Consider the following 27,030-nt stretch of genomic DNA (forward strand, 5'->3'; position numbering starts at 1 on the left):
CAGAGAACAGCAGAATTAAACACATAGAGACAAAATATATAGTGTTATATTATAAACAAAATATATGTGTGCAAAATAGGTGGTGCTTTCACTGGTCAGTGTGAAAAAAAAAGAAAAGGAAGAAAAGGGATCTAGATGTAAAGTCATTCAATTAAAAGTTCTAAGATTAATAGATCCAATCTTATATTAATCCTCTGTGATATTCAGCAGGCTTATATGTTAGTATATAATGTTATGTTAACAACACCCCAAAACATTACCCTCTTCTGTCCAAGGTTGGTCATGGTATCTTGATGACAGATAGGTACTACTGTATTTGCATTGGGGCAACTATAGCTAGGCTGCAAAACAATAGAAAACCCAGAAAGTCCTAACTCTCTGTTGTCCATGGTGGTCATCTGAATTTTTGCATTGTGGATCTGGTATACTAAATCTCAGTTCCCTGACAATGTTTGATGTGCAATCCACAATTCTTCCTGCATTATAATTTTAATAAGACAAAAGGAATATTTTTCTAATCAAGCTTTTAAAGTGATCACTTTCCTTTTAATTTAAATTTAATCACTGAATGATTTCCTTATAAAAGTTATAAAGTTATTCATCAAGTATTAAGCTATGTAGGGATTATGACATGTCAGCATATTTGTCTTTCCTTATTAATTTTCCTATTTTGTAAGTTACTTCAGTTCATTTGCCGTTTTATGGCAGAGCCCAGAGCTTCCTACATGTCAAGAAAGGAAAGAAGAGTCATAAGAAACTCTTCCTTTCATGCTTCTTTTCATGCTCCAAGGTATTGAATTTTACTTACATGTCAGATTTATATAATTTTTTTCTCCCCATATGGCACTTTTTTTTTTTTTTGCATTTATATCCCACCCTTCTCCGAAGACTCAGGGCGGCTTACACTATGTCTTACACTAAGTCTCTAGCAACAAGTAAATAATTAATCATTTTAAAATCTTATAAGTTATAATCACTGTTAAAGCTAAATCAGATGGAAAGGGCTTATCTGAAGAGGAAAATCTTGATGTCTTTTCTAAAAGTGGGGAACTCAGGAAACCAGTTCATAACTTGGATCTGACACAGAAGAAGACTTTGTCCTACATGTCCAACCACAGCATTTCAGAAAGGAGGCCTTTTCTTTGCTGTGTACCAAAATTTTATTGGGATATCTTTGGGTTTATAGATTGAAAGCTTACAAAGTAGAGAATCAATACAAAAGTATAATAATGAACAAAGTTGTCAAAAAAGAATGAAAGAAGACACATAAGCTACTAGATCAAAAACTAATCCATGTATTATTCTTACGATCATACAAGTGAACCAGCTCATGTTGCCTTCTCTATGAAAATCCATTTTCAGTTCTGCTCAAGGAGTGGTTACTTATCTGGCTAAAAGGGTAATAAGAATTTTTGTGGGTTTGCTAACAATGATTATATCAACTTATTTATTTCCAAGTGCTTCACTGTAAGTAGAAACAGCATGATGCTTTTGTGCAATCCCATAACACTCTTCTTAAAGTAGATGCATTTAAAGTAATCATCCATTTATAGCATTTATGCCTGGCAGATAAGTGTGAACAGCCACATTCTTTGCTCTTCTTTCCTGACAGAATTTGATAAGAAGTAGAAAGATTCTAGAGAAATAAGATATGTATGGTGTTTATGGGAAAACAATGTAGGCATATACTTCCTTCCATCTTAACTTGCTATTAACTTGCTATTAATGCATGCTGAAACAAATGTTGCTGCTGGCTTGTTAAGTTATATGATATTTTTCTCCATATATTCACAATGTCTGATATAATCTTTTAATTATAAAGAGGTATATTTAGGAGATTTTTCTGAGTTTCTTACTGAGCCCATCAACAAAGATGGTTACCAATAAAGAAATCTGAAAATAACATTTATGCAATATTGTTTATGCAATTGTATAGTTCACACTCATTTCTGTTACAGACAAGTTTTATTCAGAAGAGAAGTAAAGGTACCAAAATGGATTTGTTGTTTGTTACTTGCAATTTGTAGAGCTTTTCGGCTAACGGGAGTATAGGATGAACAAACATAGGCTCAGTTCTGGCTTTCACAACTAATATTTAAAAAGGCCAACAAATGGTTGTTTTTTTCATTGCTTTAGTTAGTAGAGCTAGTAAAACAGTAATGCAACAAGGGAACCTAACTAGTTTAGGAGTCCATTTCTATCCTGTACACTCTGAATTTCTGTTATAGGTAGATTAAAATAAAAACAAAAGCTGCCTTGTTTACGTTACTCAAGGCAGATCTTTATCTCTTTGGTTGTGTAATGTAACAACCTCTTCATCCTATTTATATCATTTCTCTTTTCTGTCCCATCCCAACCCAGAAAGGACAAGTCTCCTTCCCTGAGACCAAGTAGTTACCTTTATTATAATGGTTTATTTATCTTATTTATTTATTTGTAAGATTTGTAAGAAAACCAAAATTAAAAATTGAGCTATTCAAAATTTATAAAGAGGGAGCACCCTTATATCACCAACCACCCCCAGATCTGCATATCCCACTTGGACATCTAAGCCAATGGTTTAATATTCTTTCTGCAAGAAGATGGAAGGGGAGGTGCACCTCTCCTCTAGGGGATAAGGTGTTCCAATTGCAGAAAAGGGTCTCTTCCTGGATCTTTCAAGTTGAAATTCTTTAACCAACAGATCCACAACATATTTTCCTTGTCTGAATGAACAGGATGGAACAATGCGATCAAGATGAAACTAATCCTCAGGTAACCTGGCCCCAAGCCATGAATGGCTTTAAAGATATCAATATCAATATTTTGAATTGGATCTGGAAGCAAATTAGCAGGCAACATAGCTCTTATAGCAGGTGTGTTATATACACATCTAGGAATGTCAGCACTGTTCACACTGCCACATTTTGCACAAGTTGCAGCTTCTTGAAACTCTTCAAGGATAGCCGTGTAGAGCACATTGCAGTAATCCATTGGAGAGATGACCAGGGTGTGGGTGACTGAGAGAAGGGCTTCTCAATTCAGGAACACAGCACTCTGCAGATGCAATAAGAATGGAGGAATAGTAACACTTTCTCACTCATACTGTCAAAGGTAATGGTAACGGTTCCCCTCGCACATATCTGCTAGTTGTTCCCAACTCTAGGGGGAGATGCTAATATCTATTTCAAAGCCGAAGAGCCAGCGCTGTCTGAAGACGTCTCCGTGGTCATGTGGCCGGCATGACTCAACGCCAAAGGTGCATGGAACGCTGTTACCTTCCCACCAAAGTTGGTCCCTATTTTTCTACTTGCATTTTTTACCTGCTTACAAACTGCTAGATTGGCAGAAGCTGGAACAAGTAATGGCAGCTCACCCCATTATGCGGCACTAGGGATTCGAACCATTGAACTGCTGACCTTTCAACCGGGAAGCTCAGCATCTTAGCCACTGAGCCACTGCATTCCTAGTCATACTGTCAAAAAGTAGGCCTTAATAGGAGCTCTAACTTATAATTGATTGGATTCATGTCTTGTCTTCTACCAGTAGTGCTCTAGACATCTTTTTACCCTTTTCAACTCCTTACACCCCTCTATAAACAAGTGATGTGATGGGCCAAGAGATGATGTACAGGAACAATCCTACCTAAGACCTCGACCTTATCCTTTTCCAGTTCCTTATTCTAGTGTTGCTGAAAGGAGCTGCACTTTTCACCAAATGACTATCAGGATGTGACTCCAAATTAATTTATTTGAAATTCATGCCATTGAATAAATATTTGACACAATCACATCTAAACCTTAATGTAGTTGATGATTTTAGGCAAATGGCAAAACATTTTTATTGTCTTCTACTTAAAAACAAAACAAAGCAAAAACAAAAACAAGTAAGAATAGAATTCCTAAGAATAAAGTTTCCGGATTCTCTGCCCCCTCCCCCCAAACAATTTAAAACTGACCTGCCTGAAAAAAAAGGAGAAGAAGGAGCATCTGATTAGCAATTCTTCATTGTGGGTTTTACTATGTTAAATTTGTAGACGCAGATTAGGCTTGTTTTAAGCTGTTCCCTAAATAGCCTGGGAACTAAGAATTAAGCACAGATCCAGCCCATCCCCTCTAAACCAACCCACTCTTTTCCGACTCCAACACCTGCTGTTCAAAACACATCACACAATGGCCTTCATCATATCCCCCAGCAGATGTGAAAGATGCCCAGAGGTCTCTCAGATGTTTGTTTTCCTGGGTCACACAAGGGCACCAGGAAGGGGAGGAAAAATTATTCTGGAATTCCAGAGGTCACTGCTGGACAAAAATAGTGAAAATTGCACACATGTTGAGAAAAACAAAGACTTTGAGTGATCTGGCAATCAGACAGCAAAGAATTATCTACTGTGTTTGAAATAAAAATGGCAAAGATGTAGGGGCACTACACACACACACACACACACACACACACACACACACTGCCCCTACAACTTTCCCATTTTTATTTTATATTTAGTGTACTTGTGTGTGTATGAGAATTGGTATCACCTTATTCATTTATCTTCTAATATTTGTACATTTAGGTAGCTATTGTTGGGATTTGTACTGTCTTGTAATGTTTAATGTATGAGTATGTGTAATAATAGTATAAAGGAGGAGGGTGCATTGATTTTCAGTGTTACAATATTCTATAAATAAAAGCATTTTGCTGTTTTACTTCCCTGTAAAATACTTTAAAACATGCTTTGCTGAATCCAACAATTTTTTTTTTGTTCAGGAAAAAAAATTAAGTTTAGTTAGAAAATCTCTTTTTTATATCATATGAGCTGAGTTGGAAAACTGCTAAGCAGAAGGTAGATTGAGTAAGGACTGAATTTTAAATTTCTACTTAGCCATTTCAGGCCGTCTAAAGCAGAGTTTAGCATCCTACAGAATGCTAAATTCAAAACTGCAATTTTCTTTGTAGCAAAATATATTCCATAATAATTGTAAGCACCACAGCAGCAACCACATGGATGTCCACCACTTAATGCTCTTGACTGGTTTATGGAACTTTTGGACTTTTGAACTATCTGTGCTTGATAGCTGGGCCCATTTATTCCTGATTTAGCTGCAATATAGTTGAAATGCCAGTCAAAATATTACATTCCTTAAAATTCTCTGATTCTTTAGAGCTGTTGGATGGACTGTTTCCTCATTTTCAGAAACTCTTTCTTGGCATGCCTCCTTGCTTAAGCTACCACATTGCTCTTTCAAGGAGAAAGGTGGTTTGACAATCTGGATGGGTGGGGGCATTGCTAGACCAATTCTAGAATACAGCTCGCCTGTCTGGAACCCTCACCACATTTCTGACATCAATACAATTGAACATGTCCAGAAATATTTTACAAGAAGAGTTCTTCATTCCTCTGAAAACAACAAAATACCTTATGCCACCAGACTTGAAATCCTAGGCTTAGAAAACTTGGAACTCCATCACCTTCGACAAGACCTAAGTTTAACTCATAGAATAATCTATTGTAATGTCCTTCCTGTTAAAGACTACTTCAGCTTTAATTGCAATAATACAAGAGCAACCAATAGATTTAAACTTAATGTTAACTGCTTTAATCTAGATTGCAGAAAATATGACTTCTGTAACAGAATCATCAGTGCTTGGAACACTTTACCTGACTCTGTGGTCTCTTCCCATAATCCCAAAAGCTTTAACCAAAAACTTTTTAATATTGACCTCACCCCATTTCTAAGAGGACCATAAGGGGGGCCTGCATAAGAGCACAAACATGCCTACCGTTCCTGTCCTATTGTTTTTCTTTTTCTTCTTCTTATATATATGTATATGCTTATTCCTCCTATTATTTACTCATATGTATGTTTATACACTATATAATCTTTTTTTGTATGATACTTATATATATTGTTGTGACAAAATAAATAAATAAATAAATAAATAAATTACTAGCAACATCTTTTCAGTTTCTTTTGTGTGAAGGAGGGGGTAAGGAGATTTTAGCTACTTCAGGACCTGTGACATAGTGTGACAATTCATAATAAGGCAATAATTAAATGGTGGTCATATTTTCACATTGAATGAAGTGAAACTATTTTACAGCACTATTTTACAGGATTTCAGAATGAGAACTATTGCCTAGGTGCCAAAGTCTTCAATTCGCCCAGCTATTCTTTGATATGATCTTTTCTAATGAATGCAGTATGACGTATTTAGTCAATTGTATGGTTGATGTCAGCCTCAGAAGTATAATTCTGGCTGTATTTCAGGGCAAACATTTCCAAAATGACCATGAGTTCAATAGCAGTGAATGGAGCAAACTCTGTAACTTATGTAACCAAATATGGCTTATCAGATCCTACGATTATCCACACTAGTAATCTCACTTCATTTTAAATCTTATTTTATAATTATGAGTGAAGTAGGTAGGCACACATATTGTTGCTAATGCTTATTTATATTTATATTATGTATTTTATATATATTTATATTATGGGGACCCAGATTGTTGGGAGCAATATGCTGACTCTGTAAACTGCTTAGAGAGGGCTGTAAAGCACTGTGAAGCAGTATGCTATTTACTGTTCTAATTATGTGTTTCATTTTCTCAAGAATATGACAAATATTCCCGAACACAACATGTGCTTATTTTAAAGGTGGTCCCTATAATATCATTAAGTCCAGGGCAATTGCTGCAATATTCTCAGTAAATTACTTCATTGCTACTTTTTATAAAGAAAACTGCTGAAATCATTTTTCATCAATCAGACCAAAATACAGTAAATATATTTTTAGTAACAAGATAATACGCAGTCTTGAGTGCCTCCATTTTGATACAATGGGGAAAGGAGAGATTGGTCTATTGATAAAAAGGCATGATGGGTGAACTGCAGTCCTTTAGAATTATAACAAAATAATTATAGTAAGATAAAAATGATACTTTGTGGCAATGCAACAGTGGTCATTTCGAAAAACCAGAATCCATCAAAGACACCCCTGCCATCCATAGTTCCCTTCCTGCTGTGCAATGTTTTCAATGGGAAAAACAAGAGGGAGAAATGCTCAGGTCACAGTGGGTGTCTGGCATCAAAGGTTTAGCAAGGTGAGGCAGAAGCCCGGCAGCAGCTGACCATGGCTGATAACAATCTGGGAGTATTTGAATGCAGAACAATTCTCTTTCTTTTTTTCTTTTTGCTTGTTCCACTTCATTTTCATTTCACACCTGGTTCTCCTGAATCAGATAAATTTGCACTCTCCTTCCTCCTTGATATTTTACCATCTTCCTTATTTAAATTATTTCTACCTGAGCCACTGACACTTCTGAGTGACAAGAGACTTTCTTGCTGCCTGAACAAAATGAAATAACACACACACTTTCTCTCTTCCTCCCTCTCCCCCTCTCTCTCTTACAAACATGTTCACACATCTATACTTCTTTGTTACTTTTTGCTTTTCTTGTTGTCATTTTAATCTGATGCTTGTAGCTTTTTAAAAAAAATTTTTTTTTATTTTAGGCAGCTTTTTTATGCCAGTCGAAGAGGAAATCTGGTAAAGGTAAGGCTGACCTAGAATAAATGATGAACCTTTTACATCAGACATCTTTTGTGCTCCATGCACAAAAGCTCTGGATGTGTCCATTAAAGTGGAACCAACCCTTATTATGCCAATGTTTTTGTAAAGGGCAATTCTGAACTGACTTCTCCTCCCGACACTTGGAGCTTTTGTTTGTAGTAGGTGAATGGTGGAGAGTGAAAAGGTGGATTCCTCCATGTCTGAGGTCACAGCTATGTAGTTTCCATTCTTCTAGCTACCTTGCCTGCAGCAAGGGTTGTAAACTATTGGAAGGCATCATATTTACCTCAGTTAAAGGGTTTGGCACAATAAACCAAGCATTCCTTTTCTTCCTCCTCAGCAGTTATACTGGTAGATCAATGTATAGGGAGGAGAGCCTCACCTACTGTAGTACCCTGGCCCACCCTGTGCAATATGTATCTTCTCCAAACTGGTGCCCACAAATCTGGATTGCTATAACTATGCTAATTGGAACATGAGGAAGAAGATATATTTTGTACCCATTAAGTAGAGAACATCACATAATGCGTTTGGGTTTCATTTAGTCTATCCTCTGAACTACAGTACCTGTTGTGGCTTGCAAAATATGGTTTATGTTTTAATAAGGTCTGTGAGCACAGCCATTTGTGCTTTATTTTGAAATCTGAGATGCAGATTTCTCCTGAGATTCGAACAGCCTCCATGCTAGTGGTGTGTTGAAGGGCCTTGAAGATCTTGCTCTTTGCCTAGGCTTATGGCAAGGATAATTTGTGCCCCTTTCTTTCCTTTTCCTTGTTTTCATCCATGTTTGTTTTCTCTGTTTCTTTGCTTTGTGTGGTTGTTGCGAAGTTTGTACTATTTTTTCTTTTAAAATGCTTTTAACAATTTGTAATTTGTGCTGGGAGTTGCTGGGGATAAGGCAGCATATAAGTGTAATATGTTGTTGTTGTTATTATTATTATTATTTACTTTATTCATTAAACATGAAACTCAGTCAACTGAATATTCAAAAATGCCTCACAAATACTATTGACTGGTGCTATTGGTTAATACGGGTTGCTGCCAGCGACCAAGATATCAGTTAAGTACCTTCTTAGATGTACGATGTTCCAAGTAGCGCAGTTTTTTGCAGTTCTGCTGGTGTTATTGCAGGAAGCTGCAATTTGTTGATGTATCTTATAAAATTCTTGGACATGGTACCAAGTGCCCCAATGACGATGGATATCACTGTTACATGTTTCATCCATAGCCATAATTTCGATGGCCAGGTCACAATATTTCATGATGTTTTCCAGTTCTTTTTCTTTGACTCTGGTATCTCCTGGTACTGCAATGTCAATAAATTGTACATTTCAGTTTCCCACAACTGTGATATCTGGTGTGTTGTGTTCCAAGTGAGGATCCATCTGTATTCTAAAGTCCCACAAGATCTTCACCTTCTCATTTTCTATAACTTTTTCCACTTTATGTTCCCATGACTTTTTGGATACAGGCAAGTCATATTTTTTCCATACATAATGACCAGTGGATTAATTTAGCAACTTGGCCGTGCCTAGCTTTGTAATCAGTTTGTGCAATTTTGCTGCATTCACATATTAAATGTGAAACAGTTTCGACTTTGTTGTTGCAAAGTTGGCAGTTTGGATTGTCGGTGGATTTTTGTATCTTTGCTTTCATGGCACTAATTTGTAGTGCTTGTTCTTGAGCAGCAAGTATTAAACCTTCCATTTCTTTCTTGATGGTTCCCATCTTAAGCCATGCCCATGTCAACTTGTCCTCACATTTTCCTTCAATGTTTTTCAAGTGCTGTCCATGCAAAGCTTTGGATTTCCATCTATTTAATCTGTCATCCAGCTATTTTTCTTTATATTCTGCCTTTGTTTCTGTTGTTTTTAGAATTTTCTCTGTTGTTGTTGTTGTTATTATTATTATTATTATTATTATTATTATTATTATTATTATTATTATTATTATTATTATTATTAGGATGCAATGGCTCAGCTGTTAAAGACACTGAGCATATCAGCTGGAAAGCTGACAGAGAGGGTTCAAGACCTGAGTGCTGCAAATGGGCTGAAACATTCCTTCCCCAGCTCCTTCCATGCCACCAGTTCAAAATAATGCAAATGAAAGTAGATTAATAGATACCACTTTGGTGGAAGGCAACAGCCTTCTGTACGCCTTTGGTGTATAGCCATATTGACTAAGTGATCATAGAAAGTATATTTGGACAATGCTGACTCCCTCGGCCAAGAAACAGAGATGACCACTGAGCCCTAGATTTGGATGTTACTGGACTTTATCTATTATAAAACAACTTGTAATAAGGCAAAGAATTAGCATGAGCAATTAGTAATCCCACAACTAGCAGTGTGTATTATGATAAAAGTCATAGAAGTCATTATACAATTGAACTAAGTTACAAAACCAAAGTTGTTACATATTAATACAACTAGCAGTGAAATTTGAATTCTATGATATCCATCGTGATGATTTAATTGCACAGCTTATTGAGGAAATCTATGCAGGCTAATCTGGAATAGTACTTCATAATTGTCTTTTTTTTGTTTTTACAAGAATTAACATCTTCTAGCTGCCAAGTAAAAATGTTGAAGGTAAAGATTCATAGATCTAGCTATACCAACATATAAACTGAAATATATTCATTAAAATCAATGGCTAAAGTCTTTTGACTTTCAACACCCAGTGGGTGTGATTCAGTTATACTATTCACCAGGGTAAATAGTATGATGCATAAACACAATAAGTTATTTTCACTTGGTTCCCACGCAGTTCAGGCAGGTACTTGCATCTAAGCAAATTTGAACCTAATTTTAAGCCTGCTGGAAACTTTCATTTTGAGTTTTGAAACTAGATGAAAATATTGTATGCCTTTTTGTCTGAAAGAGAACTGTACAACAGATGTTCTCAGGAAAAATGCAAATAACTGAGCCTAAGATCCTATTCACTTGCCCAGTTAAGTATAAACATGGTTATATTTAAAGATATTTATTCCTGCAGAGAAATGTAATAGGATTGTATTGCTCCTATTGTAATCTTTCAGACATGGTTGGGACCCAACTTTTTTATATTACTTTAAGAAAATCAATTAATAGGTGGGACTAAATTCCAAATTACACCCAAATTGGAAACCTAAGGAGATGCTTAGGATCGTGTGGATTTGCAATAAGAATTTTGCTCTGTATCACTGACATTCTCTGAGCATCTCCATGTAAAGGGACATCTGGTAAACCCAAATGGGGAAACTAAGCCTCTCAAATGTAAATGGCTGCTAAGCATACTCAGGTGGTTAGCCATCTCAATGCATGGGGTCAGAACACAGTAAGACTTTAATCACTGACATAAACACAGCTGGGTAAGCCTATCTACATTTGGTACTCCAAATTTCTGATTCACTCTTTTCTTCAAGAAAATCCTTTTGAAGAGCCTAATTAACTCAGATGGAAACAGAAAATAATTGTTTCAGTGTTGGAAATCGAAATGACAGAAATTATCATTGTTCACATTTGGTAGATGCATTTCTTTGTCTCACTTTATCTGTGCTCAAACAGGTTTTTCAGGATTTTTTAGTACAGCCAAAAAAAACCCAGCAACACCATTTGAGCAGAAACAATAGTTTCTAAGAAATAAATGTTTTTCCCATGGAAAGTGAACTTATTACTGTTAAACAATATTGTCAATTTCTTACCTTTATTCTGAGTTTCCCAATTAAATAGAAGAAATATTCCATTCTTTCATTGGAAAAAAAAATTCACACCAGGAAAAAAAGTATTTGTATGAGAGGATAAAATATTTTAATGATGAAATCACACCATAGCCTAGGTCTACTTGGTAAAAACAAAGCTTAGATCTACTTGGTAAAAAGAAAGTTACAGTACTGAAAATATCTATTTGAAAATAAATCCTAAATTCAACAAAGTCCATTTTCAAGTAAAATTATAAAAACTTAGTCTTAATTAAATTTCTCCAACTGATTTCAATAAGATCATCAACATAAACTGAAATTATTTATCAGGAAATGGGTATACAGCTAACAGGATGCTTCAATGAACGAAATATAGTATTAATTTGGGGAGGAAATGCACAATTTTTCCACAGGGAATGAAGGAAAACGTCTAAATATAACACTCATAATCAAAGATGCTAAACAGAAATTCTGTCCTAAATCAATCGAATAAATAGATAACAGTTTTGAAACTTTAGGGAGCAAAGAAAACAAGATACAATTTGTAGAAGGGGAGGAAGAAAGCGCAGGGTCAAGGAAAACCATGTAACTGTAGTAGAAAGTATGTTAATGTCTTGTTTTTCCCCATTTTTTATGAATATAATATTTATGACTTCAGATCTGTCATGACATTACTATTTCTAAAATCCACTGGTAACAGGAAAAACTTGTACAAATGCAAGTATTAATTGAAACATTTCTCTGCTGCTTTCAATTATATATCTGTTAGAGAAACAGTAAATGAAGATATATATGATGATACAGTACTCAAAACTGCGCCAATTTCTATTTTGTTTTTTTTTGTCTCATTGTTTTTCTACCATTATTGTTGTTTTAAAAGCTAGATAATATGAGAGTTCTCTCAAGCAAAATGGAACATATTTCTGACTGCATATTTGTTTTTGCTTCATTGACACAACAGAAGAAAAATACCATATTGATTTCTGTTAAAAAATCAAGTAGAGTAACTCCAAAGGGTGTCCCGTTTCAGTGCAAATCTATAGTAATTGGAAGCTTCAGACTAAGTGACCCTCATTTATTTTTGAACAGAAAATAGTTTTTGTCTAACTTGGACAGAAACCAGATGAACACTTGCAAGGTTATACGAAACAGCAATACCCTTCTTAGAATAACTATATGTTGGGAACAGGCTTGTTTGCCTATCTGTGATGTGAGCTTGATGGACTTTGTTATAGGTTTTGTACTTGGCATATCTTAAGCCTATTTAGAACATCAACACCATCAATCAAAGAAAAAAAAATAGTTAACTGCAGCTGGATGAACCTTGGGTATTATGGAAAGCTATTTATCATCTGACCATTTCTGTCTCGCTTGCAACACTCCTTCAGTCCCAGACCAATTTGCCCTCTCTAGAAATATTTTCTGAATCAGGAAACACATGACTAATAAAAGCACAAAGGCTGGTTGGTGGAGGTCAAGACTTATTCTTAACCAAACAGGTGCACTACTTACTTATGTTAGCTCTATATTTTCTCCTGAATATTGCATTTCTTCAAAAAAAAAAAAAACTAACAAAATAAAATCTATTCTGAAACACAAATATGCCAAAAACTTAGGATAATAATCAGAGGCATCAAATATCCTTGTCTTAAGGTTGCCTTTAAAAATATACACAATTCTATAACTCAAAAATATTTTAGAAGTGCAAAGGTTTCAGTGCTATAATATAATGGACAAATAACATTCAAAGCTTAGTCATTAAAAGATCCAAGATGGCGCCACTGAAGGCTGCCTCGATGAAATGCTGTCTAATGGTTTCTTTATTTTTAATCATTCTCTGTGACTCACTATGGATTTCTTACTCACGAGACCATCTGCTAAAAATTAAGCAACGTTTCTTAAAGGAGCAGCTTTCTGTGATCTCACCCCCCCCATGTCTTTACAAATGCGGAGGAGATTCTAACACAGAAAGAAGCAATTTCCCCAGAGCCATGGATTACCAAAAAAAAAAAAACCAAACGGAAGAAGAGAAATAAGAGAGGTAAACAAGCGGGAATTGTAATCAAACTAAGAAATAGGAGAAATAAAACTCTTCTGCCTTCAATTTTCCTCACCAATGTACATTCACTTGCTAATAAGATGAATGAAATACTTATTTTAAACAGATACAATTCTGATTTTTACAATCAGAAGCAGTCCTATGCTTCTCTGAAACCTGGTTAAATGAACCAATTGAAGATAGCAGCCTGAATATCCCAGGATTTCAGATTCAACAATCAGACAGAATTACAGAAACATCTGGTAAGAAGAAGGAAGGAGGCTTATGCTTATATATCAACAACAGCTGGTCTCAGGCTATAAGTATAATATACAAATTCTGTGACAAAACCTAGAGACATTAATTATTAACTGCAAACCATACTATTCACCTCGTGATTTTTCCTAATTTCTTCTAATTGCTGTTTATGTCTCACCACAAGCCTATGTAAACAAGGCATTACGAACTCTAGCTGACCAAATTATGGAGGCTGAAGCCAACTACCCCGATTCACTGGCCATTATTTTGGGAGATCTTAACAAGGCAAACTTAAGGAAAGAGCTATCAAAATACTTTCAGCATGTCAATTGTCCCACTAGAGGCAAGAATACTTTAGACCATTGCTACACAACACTAAAAGATGCTTATCAGTCTTTACCACGAACAGCTGTGGGACACTCTAATCACAGCATGATTCACCTTGTACCTACTTAGAAGCAAAGACTTAAAACCACAAAATCAACAATTAAATCAATGAAGACCTGGACTGAGGAGGCAAAATTAAAGCTACAGGCTTTTTTTGACTACACTGATTGGAATATTTTTGAAGATACCTCTGCAGACCTGGATGAACTCACAAATACTGAAACATCATATGTCAGATTCTGTGAAAACCTATGTGTATTGACAAGAAACTTGCAAATATACAGTAACAACAAACCTTGGTTCACTGCTAAACTTAAGCAGCTACATTGTTTCAAAGAGGAAGCCTACAGAAAAGGTGATAAAATGCTGTTCAATCAGGCCAGAAATGTATTAACAAGGGAGATCAGAGCAGCAAAAAGAAGCTGCTCTGAAAAGCTAAAGAATCAGTTCTCAACAAATGAACCAGCAAACATGTGGAAAACTCTTAAAAATATCACCGGCTATGGCAAACCTCGTTCCCAGGCTGAAGGAAATCAACAACTGGCAGATGACCTGAACGTGTTTTACTGTAGGTTTGAAATGAAACTACAGCCACCTATCTCCACAACCCCCATCTCAGACACACCAACAACAGCCAAGCCTCCTGACTCCATCAACTGACCCCATCCCATTGGGTTCACGAACCTTAGTGATCGCAGAAAAGGAAGTGCAGGACCTATTTCACAGACAAAAGCCAGGAAAAGTTCCAGGCCCAGATAGAATAGAATAGAATAGAATTTTTATTGGCCAAGTGTGATTGGACATGCAAGGAATTTATCTTGGTGCATATGCTCTCAGTGTACATAAAAGAAAAGATACGTTCATCAAGGTACAACATTTACAACACAATTGATGGTCAATATATCAATATAAATCATAAGGATTGCCAGCAACAAGTTATAGTCATACAGTCATAAATGGAAAGAGATTGGTGATGGGAACTATGAGAAGATTAACAGTAGTGCAGATTCAGTAAATAGTTTGACAGTGTTGATGGAATTATTTGTTTAGCAGAGTGATGGCCTTTGGGAAAAAACTGTTCTTGTGTCTAGTTGTTCTGGTGTGCAGTGCTCTATAGCGCATTTTGAGGGTAGGAGTTGAAACAGTTTATGTCCAGGATGCGAGGGGTCTGTAAATATTTTCACGGCCCTCTTCTTGATTCGTGCAGTATACAGGTCCTCAATGGAAGGCAGGTTGGTAGCAATTATTTTTTCTGCAGTTCTAATTATCCTCTGAAGTCTGTGTTTTTCTTGTTGGGTTGCAAAACTGAACCAGACAGTTATAGAGGTGCAAATGACAGACTCAATAATTCCTCTGTAGAACTGAATCAGCAGCTCCTTGGGCAATTTGAGCTTACTGAGTTGGCGCAGAAAGAACATTCTTTGCTGTCCTTTTTTAATGATGTTTTTGATGTTAGCTGTCCATTTTAGATCTTGCGATATGATAGAACCTAGAAATTTGAAGGTTTCTACTGTTGATACTGTGTTGTCTAGTATTGTGAGAGGTGGAAGTATGGAAGGGTTTCTCCTAAAGTCTACCACCATTTCTACGGTTTTGAGTGTGTTCAGTTCCAGATTGTTTTGGTTGCACCACAAGGCTAGTCGTTCGACCTCTTGTCTATATGCGGATTCGTCATTGTCTCGAATGAGACCAATCACTGTTGTGTCATCTGCGAACTTCAGTAGCTTAACAGATGGATCATTGGAGATGCAGTCATTGGTATACAGAGAGAAGAGAAGTGGGGAGAGCACACAGCCTTGGGGGGCCCCTGTGCTAATTGTACAGGTATTTGATGTGATCTTGCTTAGCTTCACCTGCTGCTTCCTGTTTGTTAGGAATAAGATAACTCCTTGCTTAAAAGTCTTTGCTGACCAATTGGTCCCCATCTTCACCCATATCTTCAATAAATCACTAGAGATCTGCTATGTTCCTTCTTGCTTCAAATGCTCTACTATCATCCCAGTGCCAAAGAAGCTCACCATCAAGGAACTGAATGACTACAGATCAGTTGTTCTAATATCTGTAGTCATGAAAACCTTTGAAAGGCTAGTGCTGTCCCACTTGAAAACCATCACGGATCCACTGTTAGATCCCTTGCAATTTTCATACTGAGCAAATAGATCAACAGATGATGCTGTTAATATGGCTCTGCATTACATCCTACAACATCTTGAATCTCCAAAGACCTACGCAAGGATCCTCTTTGTAGACTTTAGTTCAACATTTAATACCATCATTCCAAACGTTCTTCTAACTAAGCTAAACCAGCTACAAGTACCTGAACAGACTTATAAGTGGATCATAAGCTTCCCAACAAACTGGAAGCAGCAGGTGAAGATAAGCAGAATAACCTCAGATACCTGTACAATTAGCACAGGGCCCCCACAAGGCTGTGTGCTCTCCCCACTTCTCTTCTCTCTGCATACCAATGACTGCATCTCCAATGATCCATCTGTTAAACTACTGAAGTTCTCAGATGACACAATAGTGACACAACATTGTCTCATTCGAGACAATGATGAATCCACATACAGATAGGAGGTCGAACGACTAGCCTTGTGGTGTGACTGGAACAATCTGGAACTGAACATACTCAAAACCCTGGAAATGGTGGTAGACTTTAGGAGAAACCCTTCCATATTTCCACCTCTTACAATACTAGACAACACAGTATCAACAGTAGAAACCTTCAAATTTCTAGGTTCTACCATAACGCAAGATCTAAAATGGGCAGCTAACATTAAAAACGTCATTAAAAAAGGACAACAAAGAATGTTCTTTCTGCACAAACTCAGAAAGCTCAAACTGCCCAAGGAGCTGTTGATCCAGTTGATGAAGGTGTCTTTTCTTTTATGTACACTGAGAGCATATGCACCAAGACAAATTCCTTGTGTGTCCAATCACGCTTGGCCAATAAAATAAAATCTATTCTATTCTATTCTATACTAAAAACAATAGTTTTGTCTGTCATTAAACAATAATCTGTCTAATAGTCCATAGCTTCCCTGCCTCCTGCACACTTCTTAAATCCCAGAGGAGTACAAAATTTAGGGTTTCTTTCTATTTGGCGTTTTAGTGGCAATCTTGCTGATATGTCTAAGACAAATCCTATCCCTGAACAATTATTGAATAGTTTGGCTTTCCCCTGGAAAAATTTGTTCACCAATTTATCTATATCTATAACTGTATCTGTATCTGTATCTGTCTCCGCATCTATCCATATCTATCTATATATTTGTCAGTGTGTGTTTGTGTACGTACACATACAATACACAAACACACACTAACAAATATATAGATAGATATGGATAGATGTAAGTCTTGGCATTTTCGGGTCTTTTCCCGTATAAGGTTGAGAGTATCTTGGTGACGTTTCGACGAGGTCTCACTCATCATCTTCAGGCTGGTCTTCAGCTTCGTGCTTCTTGAGCAAAGAGTGGTGGGAGCTGCTGTCTCTCTATAAATACTGGTGGGAAGGTGGGGAGTGTTGCTGTGAGCGGGTTGGATGGCTGTGTGGTTGCATCTTGATTGGTAGATGGAGTGGGTGTTTGCAGATTGGTCGGCTGTTTTGTAGCATCCTGTGTGGGTGTGGTCCTGGTCTTTTTTTCCTGAGCTTTGGTGTTGTGGCCTCTGAAGTTCTGTGATGTGATGTCTTGAGCAGATGGCTATGATGCAGCATCCCGGCCCCTGGTTTGGTTCCGAGTCGAAACATCGCCAAGATACTCTCAACCTTACACGGGAAAAGACCCAAAAATGCTAAGACCTACATACCTATACCCGTGAAAACCTACAAAAACAAATATGAATAGATGCGGATACCGATACACATACACCCACCCACACCCACACACCCACACTTTTACAGCCCCCCAACCACCCATTATAACTATTTGCCATCATCGTTGGAATTATATGAACTGAAGAAGAAGGAAAAGGGAGAGCTGGCACCTGCATTTTATCTTTTTCAAAGCTGAATAGCTGAATGACTTCCATCACCATTCTTGAACACTCAGGCATAAGGGTATTAATACTTGTCAGTATGCATAAAGCTGCCTTACATGGATTGAGTTCATATCAAATAAACCTTTGTAAGCTTAATTATATATTGTATTAATTTACAAAACATGGTTGTAAACCACAACAACTGGGTTCATATTTGCACTAAGCCCAAACTCAGATCAAGAATGATTTAATTTAAGATAGAAACTTGGTGGTCCCGCTAACATATCTGCTAACCCCATTGTCCATCGACTGCAGTTCTCTACGTTCTTAAGCAAAAGGACATTCCCCTCTAGCTCTATAGCTTGAAACTAATTAAAATTGGTCAGAATTAGCTCCTTTTGCGTAATAGCTATAATATATTTATAGCTTAAATATAAGAATAATCCAATGCATTCCTACGGATTCCATTAGAGATATAAAAATTAAAATTCTGTGAAACCTAATAGAAGAACAGAAAAATTATATATAGAAATTATATTTCCTCATTGCCCAAGCTTAATCATTGAATATTATGAAAAAACACTTGAGTGATATTTGTTCTTCAAGAAAAAAATGTTAATTCTTACCAATGTCACATTATTATGGACATTTTTTTCAACTCTCCTCCAGGGCTTCGAATAATGAATCAGAAAATTGTTCCCGTATGTTAGCACTGTGTCTGCACCTGTGTCATATACATGTCAAAAACAGAGATGTTTGGTAGGCGACTCTCTCCATAGTATTGGGACCAAAGCTTCTACCAGGAATTTCCAATATGCCTGGCACAACAGCTTCTCATTTTCTTGAATTGCATTTTTGTTCTATGGCTAGGAGAATGGACAAATCAATCAATCAATCCATCTCTAATGATATCTTATGGTGCTTCTTGTAAAAAATCAGAACAAATTATTTACCATCTTGCTCAAATCATAATTGGTCCTTATGCATTAACTTTATACATTAGCATGGAACAGATAGCTACACTCTGGCAAATCACTTTTCTTAATTTATACCATGTGTAATAAGTACATCATGAATTGCATAGAGATGTACTGTACATTCCCTTTTTCCAGTCACCCAGTTGATCAACTGAATGGTGGCAAGCAATCCTAACAATTCTGAATTATTTACTTTTTCCTAACAGCTAAAAGGAAATGGTTGGTTTGTTAGGTGAGTGAAGTACAAATATAATCTCACTTGATCAGGACCATAGTCAAAATCATTAGAAGGGATGAGATTACAGTATTTTCAAATACACAACTCTGACTGCATATGTACATAATGGTGATATGAGCATGATAGTGAGCTAGGTTTGTGTGGATCACAAAAATAGGTATGCAAGTAAAATGATTTTGTTAAATATTTTCAGGTGGAGTTTGCAACTGGGTTTGCTTATTGCATTAAACAATTATTTATCTGTAATCTGCTAATATGCTAACCCAAATTTAAACAAACCAGATTAATTTGTTCATTTTAATGACTCTTTTTACTTACTTTACTGTGTAACTTCAGTAGAGAAAAATATCACCGTGTTGTGTTGGTCTATCATTCTTATTTTCCAAGAGGAATCAGTGTTATTTATCCATGACCAGGGCCTCTCTCTCACTACGTGTGTCCCAGATCTGACTTATGAAGTTAGAAGTGGGAACAGCATTTTGCTACAAACTGTTTAAATTGCCTCAGAAGCAAATTGTGTGGGTTTTTTGTTTCTTTCTTTTAGAAAATGAATATAGTAGCAGTATGCTTAGAACAGTTCAGACTCAGAACTGTTGGGTTTATTCTATTTTATTTGGTTTAAACTATCTGGTATTAAGAAAGCAAAGGAATATGTCTAGGACCCTTGAAACAAGCAACATTTTATAGATGAGTGAAATATACTGAAGGATGTACATTACCACCAAATTTCAAATTCAATGAATTACTTCTAGATATTGGCTTTTGCTATAGCATGAAATTTAGCAGTAACATAATCAGATGTGATGTCAAGGGAAACCTTTATGAAATTTGAAAGATATATTAGTTAAATAAAAATATCTTATAAGAATTTTGATTTAAGTTTAGGAACAGGAAATATTTAATATATATTGTATTAATCTTGAGCAGGTAGAGATAACAAAATATGATTGATTATATTCTTGTACCTAATTATGTATGTGTATAAATTTCTGAATCAAGCGCTCTCTATAGCAATATTTAAACTATTTCAACCATACATTTGCTCACTGCCTTATTCTACTATAATGTGGAACCATTGTTGTGCAGTTGTTAAGATATTAGACTAGAACTGAAAGACCCAGGGTCAGCCCCTCCTTCAGCACAAAGCTCCATAGATGTCCATAGGTATAGGGCAAATGACAAAATGTATGGAATGACATCTATTTGCATCCAACATCAGTTTCTTCCTAGAGAGATATATTTTAATTTTATTTATTTGTACTTATTCATTTATAATTCCATGTTTAAATGGGTTTTGCATACCAGACACATAAATATACATACATACACACACACACATGTATGTATGTATGTATGTATGTATGTATGTATGTATGTATGTATACAAAGATAAAGATCACTTATGAACTAATGACAGGTAAACAGGTGGAAGTACTAAATTTAATTTTGAAACTGAAATAAAATTTGGAAAGAAAATGCTAGGAATATCAGTATATACAACTCGTTTTCCATTCCATTACTTTGAGATTCACTGTTAAAATTCAACTTTGAATGTCAGTAGCTCTGAAAAGCATCATAAACTTTGAAGCCTGTCTGTGGATTTTGAAAGCAAGATAATTGCAGTGGCTTTTGCTTTCAGCTTCCAAGTAAAATGTATCCTTGCTAAATTGGAGGTCCCAAGAGGCTTGCTTCTACCATCCCAACCTTGACCTTTCTTCTGACCCCATCACTTCCTCTACATGGTTAACACATGCCAGCTCAAGTTAAAAATAGTATTATCATCAACAAAGTGATTTCACCACATTAGAAGACTCTGTGGTAGATCTATGGTCCTATTAAAAGACTCTCTGTTATACCCATAACAAAAGGACATTTTTTACAAAAATCACCACCTCCACTGTCTATGCTACACATCGATTTCTGCTTGTACTGTTGCATCTTCTTTTATTCTTCTTTTATGTTTCAATTGTTCCATATCATATACATTTCGTACAACACAGTAAACCATGGCTTCTTTACTGGGCTTTATGATGGTTTATTTAGTACTTCATAGTTTCCAGGTTTTACGAAGGGTACTTAACAATAAACCAGGGATGAGCAATCTTTGAGAGATCATAAGCTGCAACGCAAACCCAACTTTTCAGGTGTCTTTTCAGATGACAAAAGCAGGATTTTTTTCACCAATACTTTTTTCTTCCTGGAAAGTTTAAAGTTTTTAAGGGTTAGGGTTATCTTTTCAGCTTCAATGTTTAATGCTCTTCCTTTTCTAATAACACAATTTCTTTTTGCTAAAATTCAGTACTGAAATAATTACTTTTTGAGATAAAGGGCTTGAAATGGAGGAAAGTGGAGCATATATCACCCCCCAAGGCCTCATAGCCTTCCTTTCAGATCTACCTTTATTTGTGAAAACATAGGAAGCAAGCAAAGATTTTGTCATTCAAAGGCGATCATTTTGTAATGGACTCTTCTTGATTTGCTGGGGTCAAATACCATAGAGAGTAAGAAAGATGACTTGATGGAAATATGCAATAACTATTACCCAGGCCAATCTCATAAAAGTAGGTTTAGCCTTCCTATGGATAATATCCTGGTTTGATCTACCTAGTGGGGCTGACAACCACTAACTTTCCCTTGATTGATTATATGCCATCAAATCATTTTTCACTCCTACCACATAGATAGATTTTCTTCATGACAATCTACCCCTAATCTGTTTTTCCAGTAGTGTGCTCATCATTGTAATAGAGTCCATTCACCTTGCTGGTTATTCTCTTTTCTTCCACTTTTCACAGCATTAGTATCTTTTACAGAGAGCTAAGTCTTTGCATAATATGCCCAATTTTCCTTTCCCTGTAAAAAAAGTTCTTACTTCATTGGCACAGAATTATACTATATACTATTATATACTAATACTTGGTTTTAGTTTATTCCACTGCTGAATATTGTACCAGCATTGTACCAGCATGCACCAAATGGTTGATGTTTAACTTCATTAGGCATTGTGTATCAACTCTGGCACATTGCAATTCACTCCTGTGCACTGATATGCTCAGCAATATCATATAACCTCACATTAGAAGACAATAAGCTCTCACTCAGCTGTAATCAAGGATGAAGAACAACAAGACTCTGCCTATTCACCAAGATAACGCATAGTCCAATACAAGAGTGAAATATTGTAGGCCAGCATGGAAAAGGGCTATCTACCTAGTTTAATCCTGAGAATATCTGGGTAAAAGAATAGTTATCTTCTTGGGGTCTGACCATTAGTGATTTCTCTACCACCTATTTTTTTAACTGTCTAGTAAAATTGAACAGAATTAGATGTGATACTGGAAGAAGTACCTCTGCTCTATGTCAAGGGAGATTGAAAGATTCCCCTTGTTGCAAATGTGGTGCTGATGTAAACATATTGTGCAAGATTGCCCATGACATGCATTCTCTGGTTCCTCAAAAGATCTGCATGAAGCAATGCCAGAGATGATCGCCTGGCTAACTGAACTGGACATCCACTTATGAGGTCACTGCAGTATCCCAAGAAGTTTTGTATATACAGTAACTATGTGAATTGTGTGTATATGTGTACTTCTCTTTGACATGTTCTCACCATGCACTAATTAATAATACTTGTTGGATCATATAATAAAACTGTAGTGCTTTTCAAATAATTAGTCTGATTAATTTTGTTCTATTCTAACAATCATCTAAATTAATTAATTGATACTACATGGACTACAACGACTAGCACATATGTGCGAGGGAAACCTTTACCTTTACCTTTACATGGAGAATAATATTATTATTTTGTCCATGTAGGCGATATTAAAAATTGCAGAGTATAGAAAATAAAATATAAATGAACTGAATTCTTTCAGTCCTTTATTGCTTCTTTTTGTTCACATTTATGAGACATATGAATATAGATAATATATCTTAGCACATCAAAAATATTGAGTTAAATCAATTTAAGGGCTTCTAGAAAATCATTTATTGAATTTATAGACTGCTTATGTTCCAAAGGACTCTAATTGGTTTACAATTAAAAAGCCAGCTTATTAAAAGAAAATACAACAACAGAAAAGCGAAGTACAAAACCCAAACTTATTACGAAGTAAAAGAAAGAAAAGGGGAAAAAATGAGCTCCACAATTACCTTGTCCCCAAGGCCTGCTTAACTGATTAATTCATGCCTCTGTGTTTGACTTCATTTAATCACACAAAGAAGCAGTGAAATGAACTGTGAAAACTAAAAGGGGGGAAAAAAGGAAATGCATTCTTTTCCTTGGTTTACAAAAATACAATTAGTGAGTATTACAGATTTTCTGGAGTTAGTCCATATGTATAGTAAATAAAAATAACTTCAATCAATGGGAAATTCACTCCTCTCTGGTGACATAAATGCTGTATTGCATAATGATGTTGTAATTTCTTTTTTTCTCCCAGCTCATTGATAAATACAATTGCTTTAATTTAAAACTCTCCACTATGGTGCCCTATATGCTGAAATATATTTCTAAGTAATCATAGCTATTAATTATTATAGCTGTAATCTAACACATTTGTTTAATATTGGACTGTAAAAAATGAATGTCACTAGCATTCATTCTGGATTACCAATGCAAAACTAGGAGTAAACAACCACTGTATATTTCCAGCACTAGGTTAAATATAGTACGAAGAAATCAACAAACTCTCATTTTATCCCAATCAGTTAGTTTTCTTGAGCATTTGCCTTCATTACCATGTACAGTCAGAAACATTTCTACTTTGCAGTAAGACAAATTAATTATCTAATAGGTCTTTTCCATTTCATCCCTTTGCAGCTGATTATATGATTCATGCTAATTGTTCATGGGAAATCACTTTATGTCAGTAATTAAAGTCTTTCTTTCTCTGTCTCTCTTACACATATACATATACGCACTTTCTTTGAAACCCTGCACATACATTCTGTTCATAATTTCTTTTTGTTTCCAGGGGCATGTTTGAATTTCATGAATAAATTGACCATCTTTCCATAATCTAATCCACATGATAATATGAATTGACATATACTTTTAAAAACCTGTAGTTCAAAATGGAAAATTAGTGATTTCTCATTTCTCAATAACTGTTTGCAGTTAGTCAAAACTACTTTTATTGTTGCTATTTTATTTATTTATTTTATTAGCTTTGTACTGGCTGGTGAGAAAACATTTAATAATATTTTAGCACTTTACTTTTAATTGTTTAATATTTTCTTTTACTTTTTTTTAAAAAAATATTTTAAGAAAACCTTTCTGGTATACTACAGGTTGGTTGTATCTCCAATATTTTTATCTTTATTTTCATTTGGATTTTATACAGCCTTATTAGTATACATAATAGTTAAAATACAAATAGCTGCTGCTCAGTTCTTTGTTTAGAAGTTTAAAATCTTATCCAGAAAATGATTTTGGAGGAACATTTTTATTCAATCACTTCTCAATAAAGGGGTGTTTTATGACTAGCAAAACCCACCATGATAGCAATTTTGCAAATTTATATATTTAATCAATTTCTATAGCCACCCAACTCAACCATATGACTCTGGATGACTCACAATTCTAAAATTTTAAAACAATTAAAACCTTTGAAAGGACATAAAAACAATAAAAGCATCTACAAAATAAATAAACAGCAGTCACGATGATTAATCAACTAATAGTAAAGCCAAGAATGGGGCCCATCACACATTCTGAGTCCGGGGCCCAGATGCATAGCTAAATTTTTAAAGCTTTGTGAAAAGCCAAAAGATTGGGACCATTCTAATCTATGAGGAAAGACTCTTTTATTTATTTTATTTATTTAATTTTGTCATAACAATATACAAAAGCATCACACAAAAAGATTATATAATATATAATATAATATATTTGTAATGTATTACTGTAAGTTTTGGCGGGAGTTTTAGGCGGGAAGTATCTCACTTCTGATTGGATGCAGCCTCTGGCTGAAGTGTATATAAGGAGAGGTTTTTCTCCAGAGTTTTGCTGGGTCACACTATATTAAAGAGCTGTTGTCACTAACCTGGTCTCCTGCCTCGTCAATACCCAAACTTAACATTGGCGACGAAGGTGGGATATTGAGGCAGAGCACCAGAACAGAGCTGAACTCACTACGAGAATCAAACCCAGCAAGGTGATAGCGAATGCAGCGATGACCGGCTACACGCCACCCACTCCGTTTGACCCTGCCCAGGAGACATGGGGAATATATATGACCCGTTTCGAAAGTTTCCTGGAGGCAAACGAGCTACAGGGAGTCTCCGACAACCGCAAACGGGCTTACTTCATAAGCCACTGTGGGTCCGCAGTCATCGCCGTCGCAGAAGCCCTAGCGGAGCCAACACCGCTACACTCCGTATCGTGGCAGACCCTCCAGACCCTCCTGAAGAATCACTACGCACCAGCCCCGTCCAAATACGTTCGGCAGTGCGAGTTTGGGAGCGCAGGCAACAAGAAGGTGAGTCTATCAGCGACTACATGGCAGCCCTGAGACAAGCCTCCAAGCATTGCAGTACCGCGATCTGGACGAAGAGCTGCTGGAACAACTTATACGGGGGTCAGAGACATCCGTTTGAGGAGACGGTTGCTAGCCAAGAGCAACCTGACATTGGCAAACGCCTGGACGAAGCCAGAGCCCATGAGATGTCCAACCATGCAGCAGACACCTTACAAAGCGACTCACGCCGATGGCGGGCGCAAAGCCGAGCACAGTCCACCACGAAGAAACCTATCGTGAGTCAACCAGCGAAGAGGAGGAAGAAGTCCACTACACCGGAAAATCGACAAGGAAGACCCGGAGGAATGCGGAAGTTGCGGGCGACATCAGCGCCAAAGATGTAAGTTCAGGGCGCCATTTGCGGCGGTGTGAAAGGAAGGGCACCTGGCTCAAGTCTGCCGAGCACCCCAACCTTCCGCCGAAAATTCAAATCGGCCAATCAGAGCGGCTCTGAGTCAGAGATGCAAACCCCACATTCCGCCGAAATTTCAAACCAGCCAATCAGGCGCGAGATCGGCGAGGCGACCAGCGATTGGCCAGGAAAGAAAGAGCGCGAAGTCAAACCGAATGACTGTTACCATAGACCACGCAGCTACCCGCATCGAAGAAAAGATCTTCACAAACCCGACAATTGAAGGCGTACCGTGCCGACTGGAAGTAGACACAGGATCAGCAATCACAATCATGTCCTGGGACACTTTTGTGAAAGCCTTGCCGCACATCGCAAAGCGCAAGCTACAGAAACAACGGCTCCGGGTGCAGGATTACCAGGGCAACCGCATCCCTGTTCGAGGGACAACGACCGTCGAGGTCAAGTCTGGGACATACGAAAAGACCCTGCCCATCACGTTAGTCGAGGAACCTTGCCAAGCTTGCTGGGGTTAGACTGGTTCCGGGCGTTGGGAATGGGGTGACTGGCGTCCACGGGCGGATGCAACCTGCAAACGCCCTAATGGAGGAATTCGCAGGCGTATTCGAGGACCGTTTAGGCAAGTACAAGGGACCCCTATCTCCTTCAATTTAGACCCCAAATAGCTCCCATTAGGTTAAAGGCAAGGAGGGTTCCTTTGCACTCAAACCTAAAATCGACAAAGAGTTAGATAAATTAGTCAGCCAGGGATACTAGTGCCAGTTGACCATGCCAAATGGGAGACGCCAATCGTCACCCTATAAAACCAGACGGGTCCATAAGAATTTGCGCTGATTACAAGGCTACCTTGAACAAAGCATTGCAAAAGAGCGCCTACCCAGTTCCAGTAGTGCAACACTTATTGCACTCACTAGGCACGGACAAGTTTTCGCCAAATTAGACTTGGCACAAGCGTACCAACAGCTACCCGTAGATGCTAGCACAGCTGAAGCCCAGACCATTGTAACGCACGGGGTGCCTTTAAGTG

At 36.8% G+C, this 27,030-nt stretch overlaps 1 long non-coding RNA gene across 1 annotated transcript in view; it reads right to left on the reverse strand.

Annotated features, from left to right (window-relative positions):
* Positions 1-2,932: 2,932 nt before the first annotated feature.
* LOC131196802 (uncharacterized) overlaps positions 2,933-27,030 on the reverse strand; it is a 124,342-nt gene continuing 100,244 nt past the window's right edge. The window contains exon 4 of the long non-coding RNA XR_009154820.1: positions 2,933-3,036. This is a non-coding gene — a long non-coding RNA (uncharacterized LOC131196802). The remainder of the gene's footprint in view (positions 3,037-27,030) is intronic.

The sequence above is a fragment of the Ahaetulla prasina genome, chromosome 4, assembly GCF_028640845.1.
Source record: "Ahaetulla prasina isolate Xishuangbanna chromosome 4, ASM2864084v1, whole genome shotgun sequence".
NCBI lineage: Eukaryota > Metazoa > Chordata > Lepidosauria > Squamata > Colubridae > Ahaetulla > Ahaetulla prasina.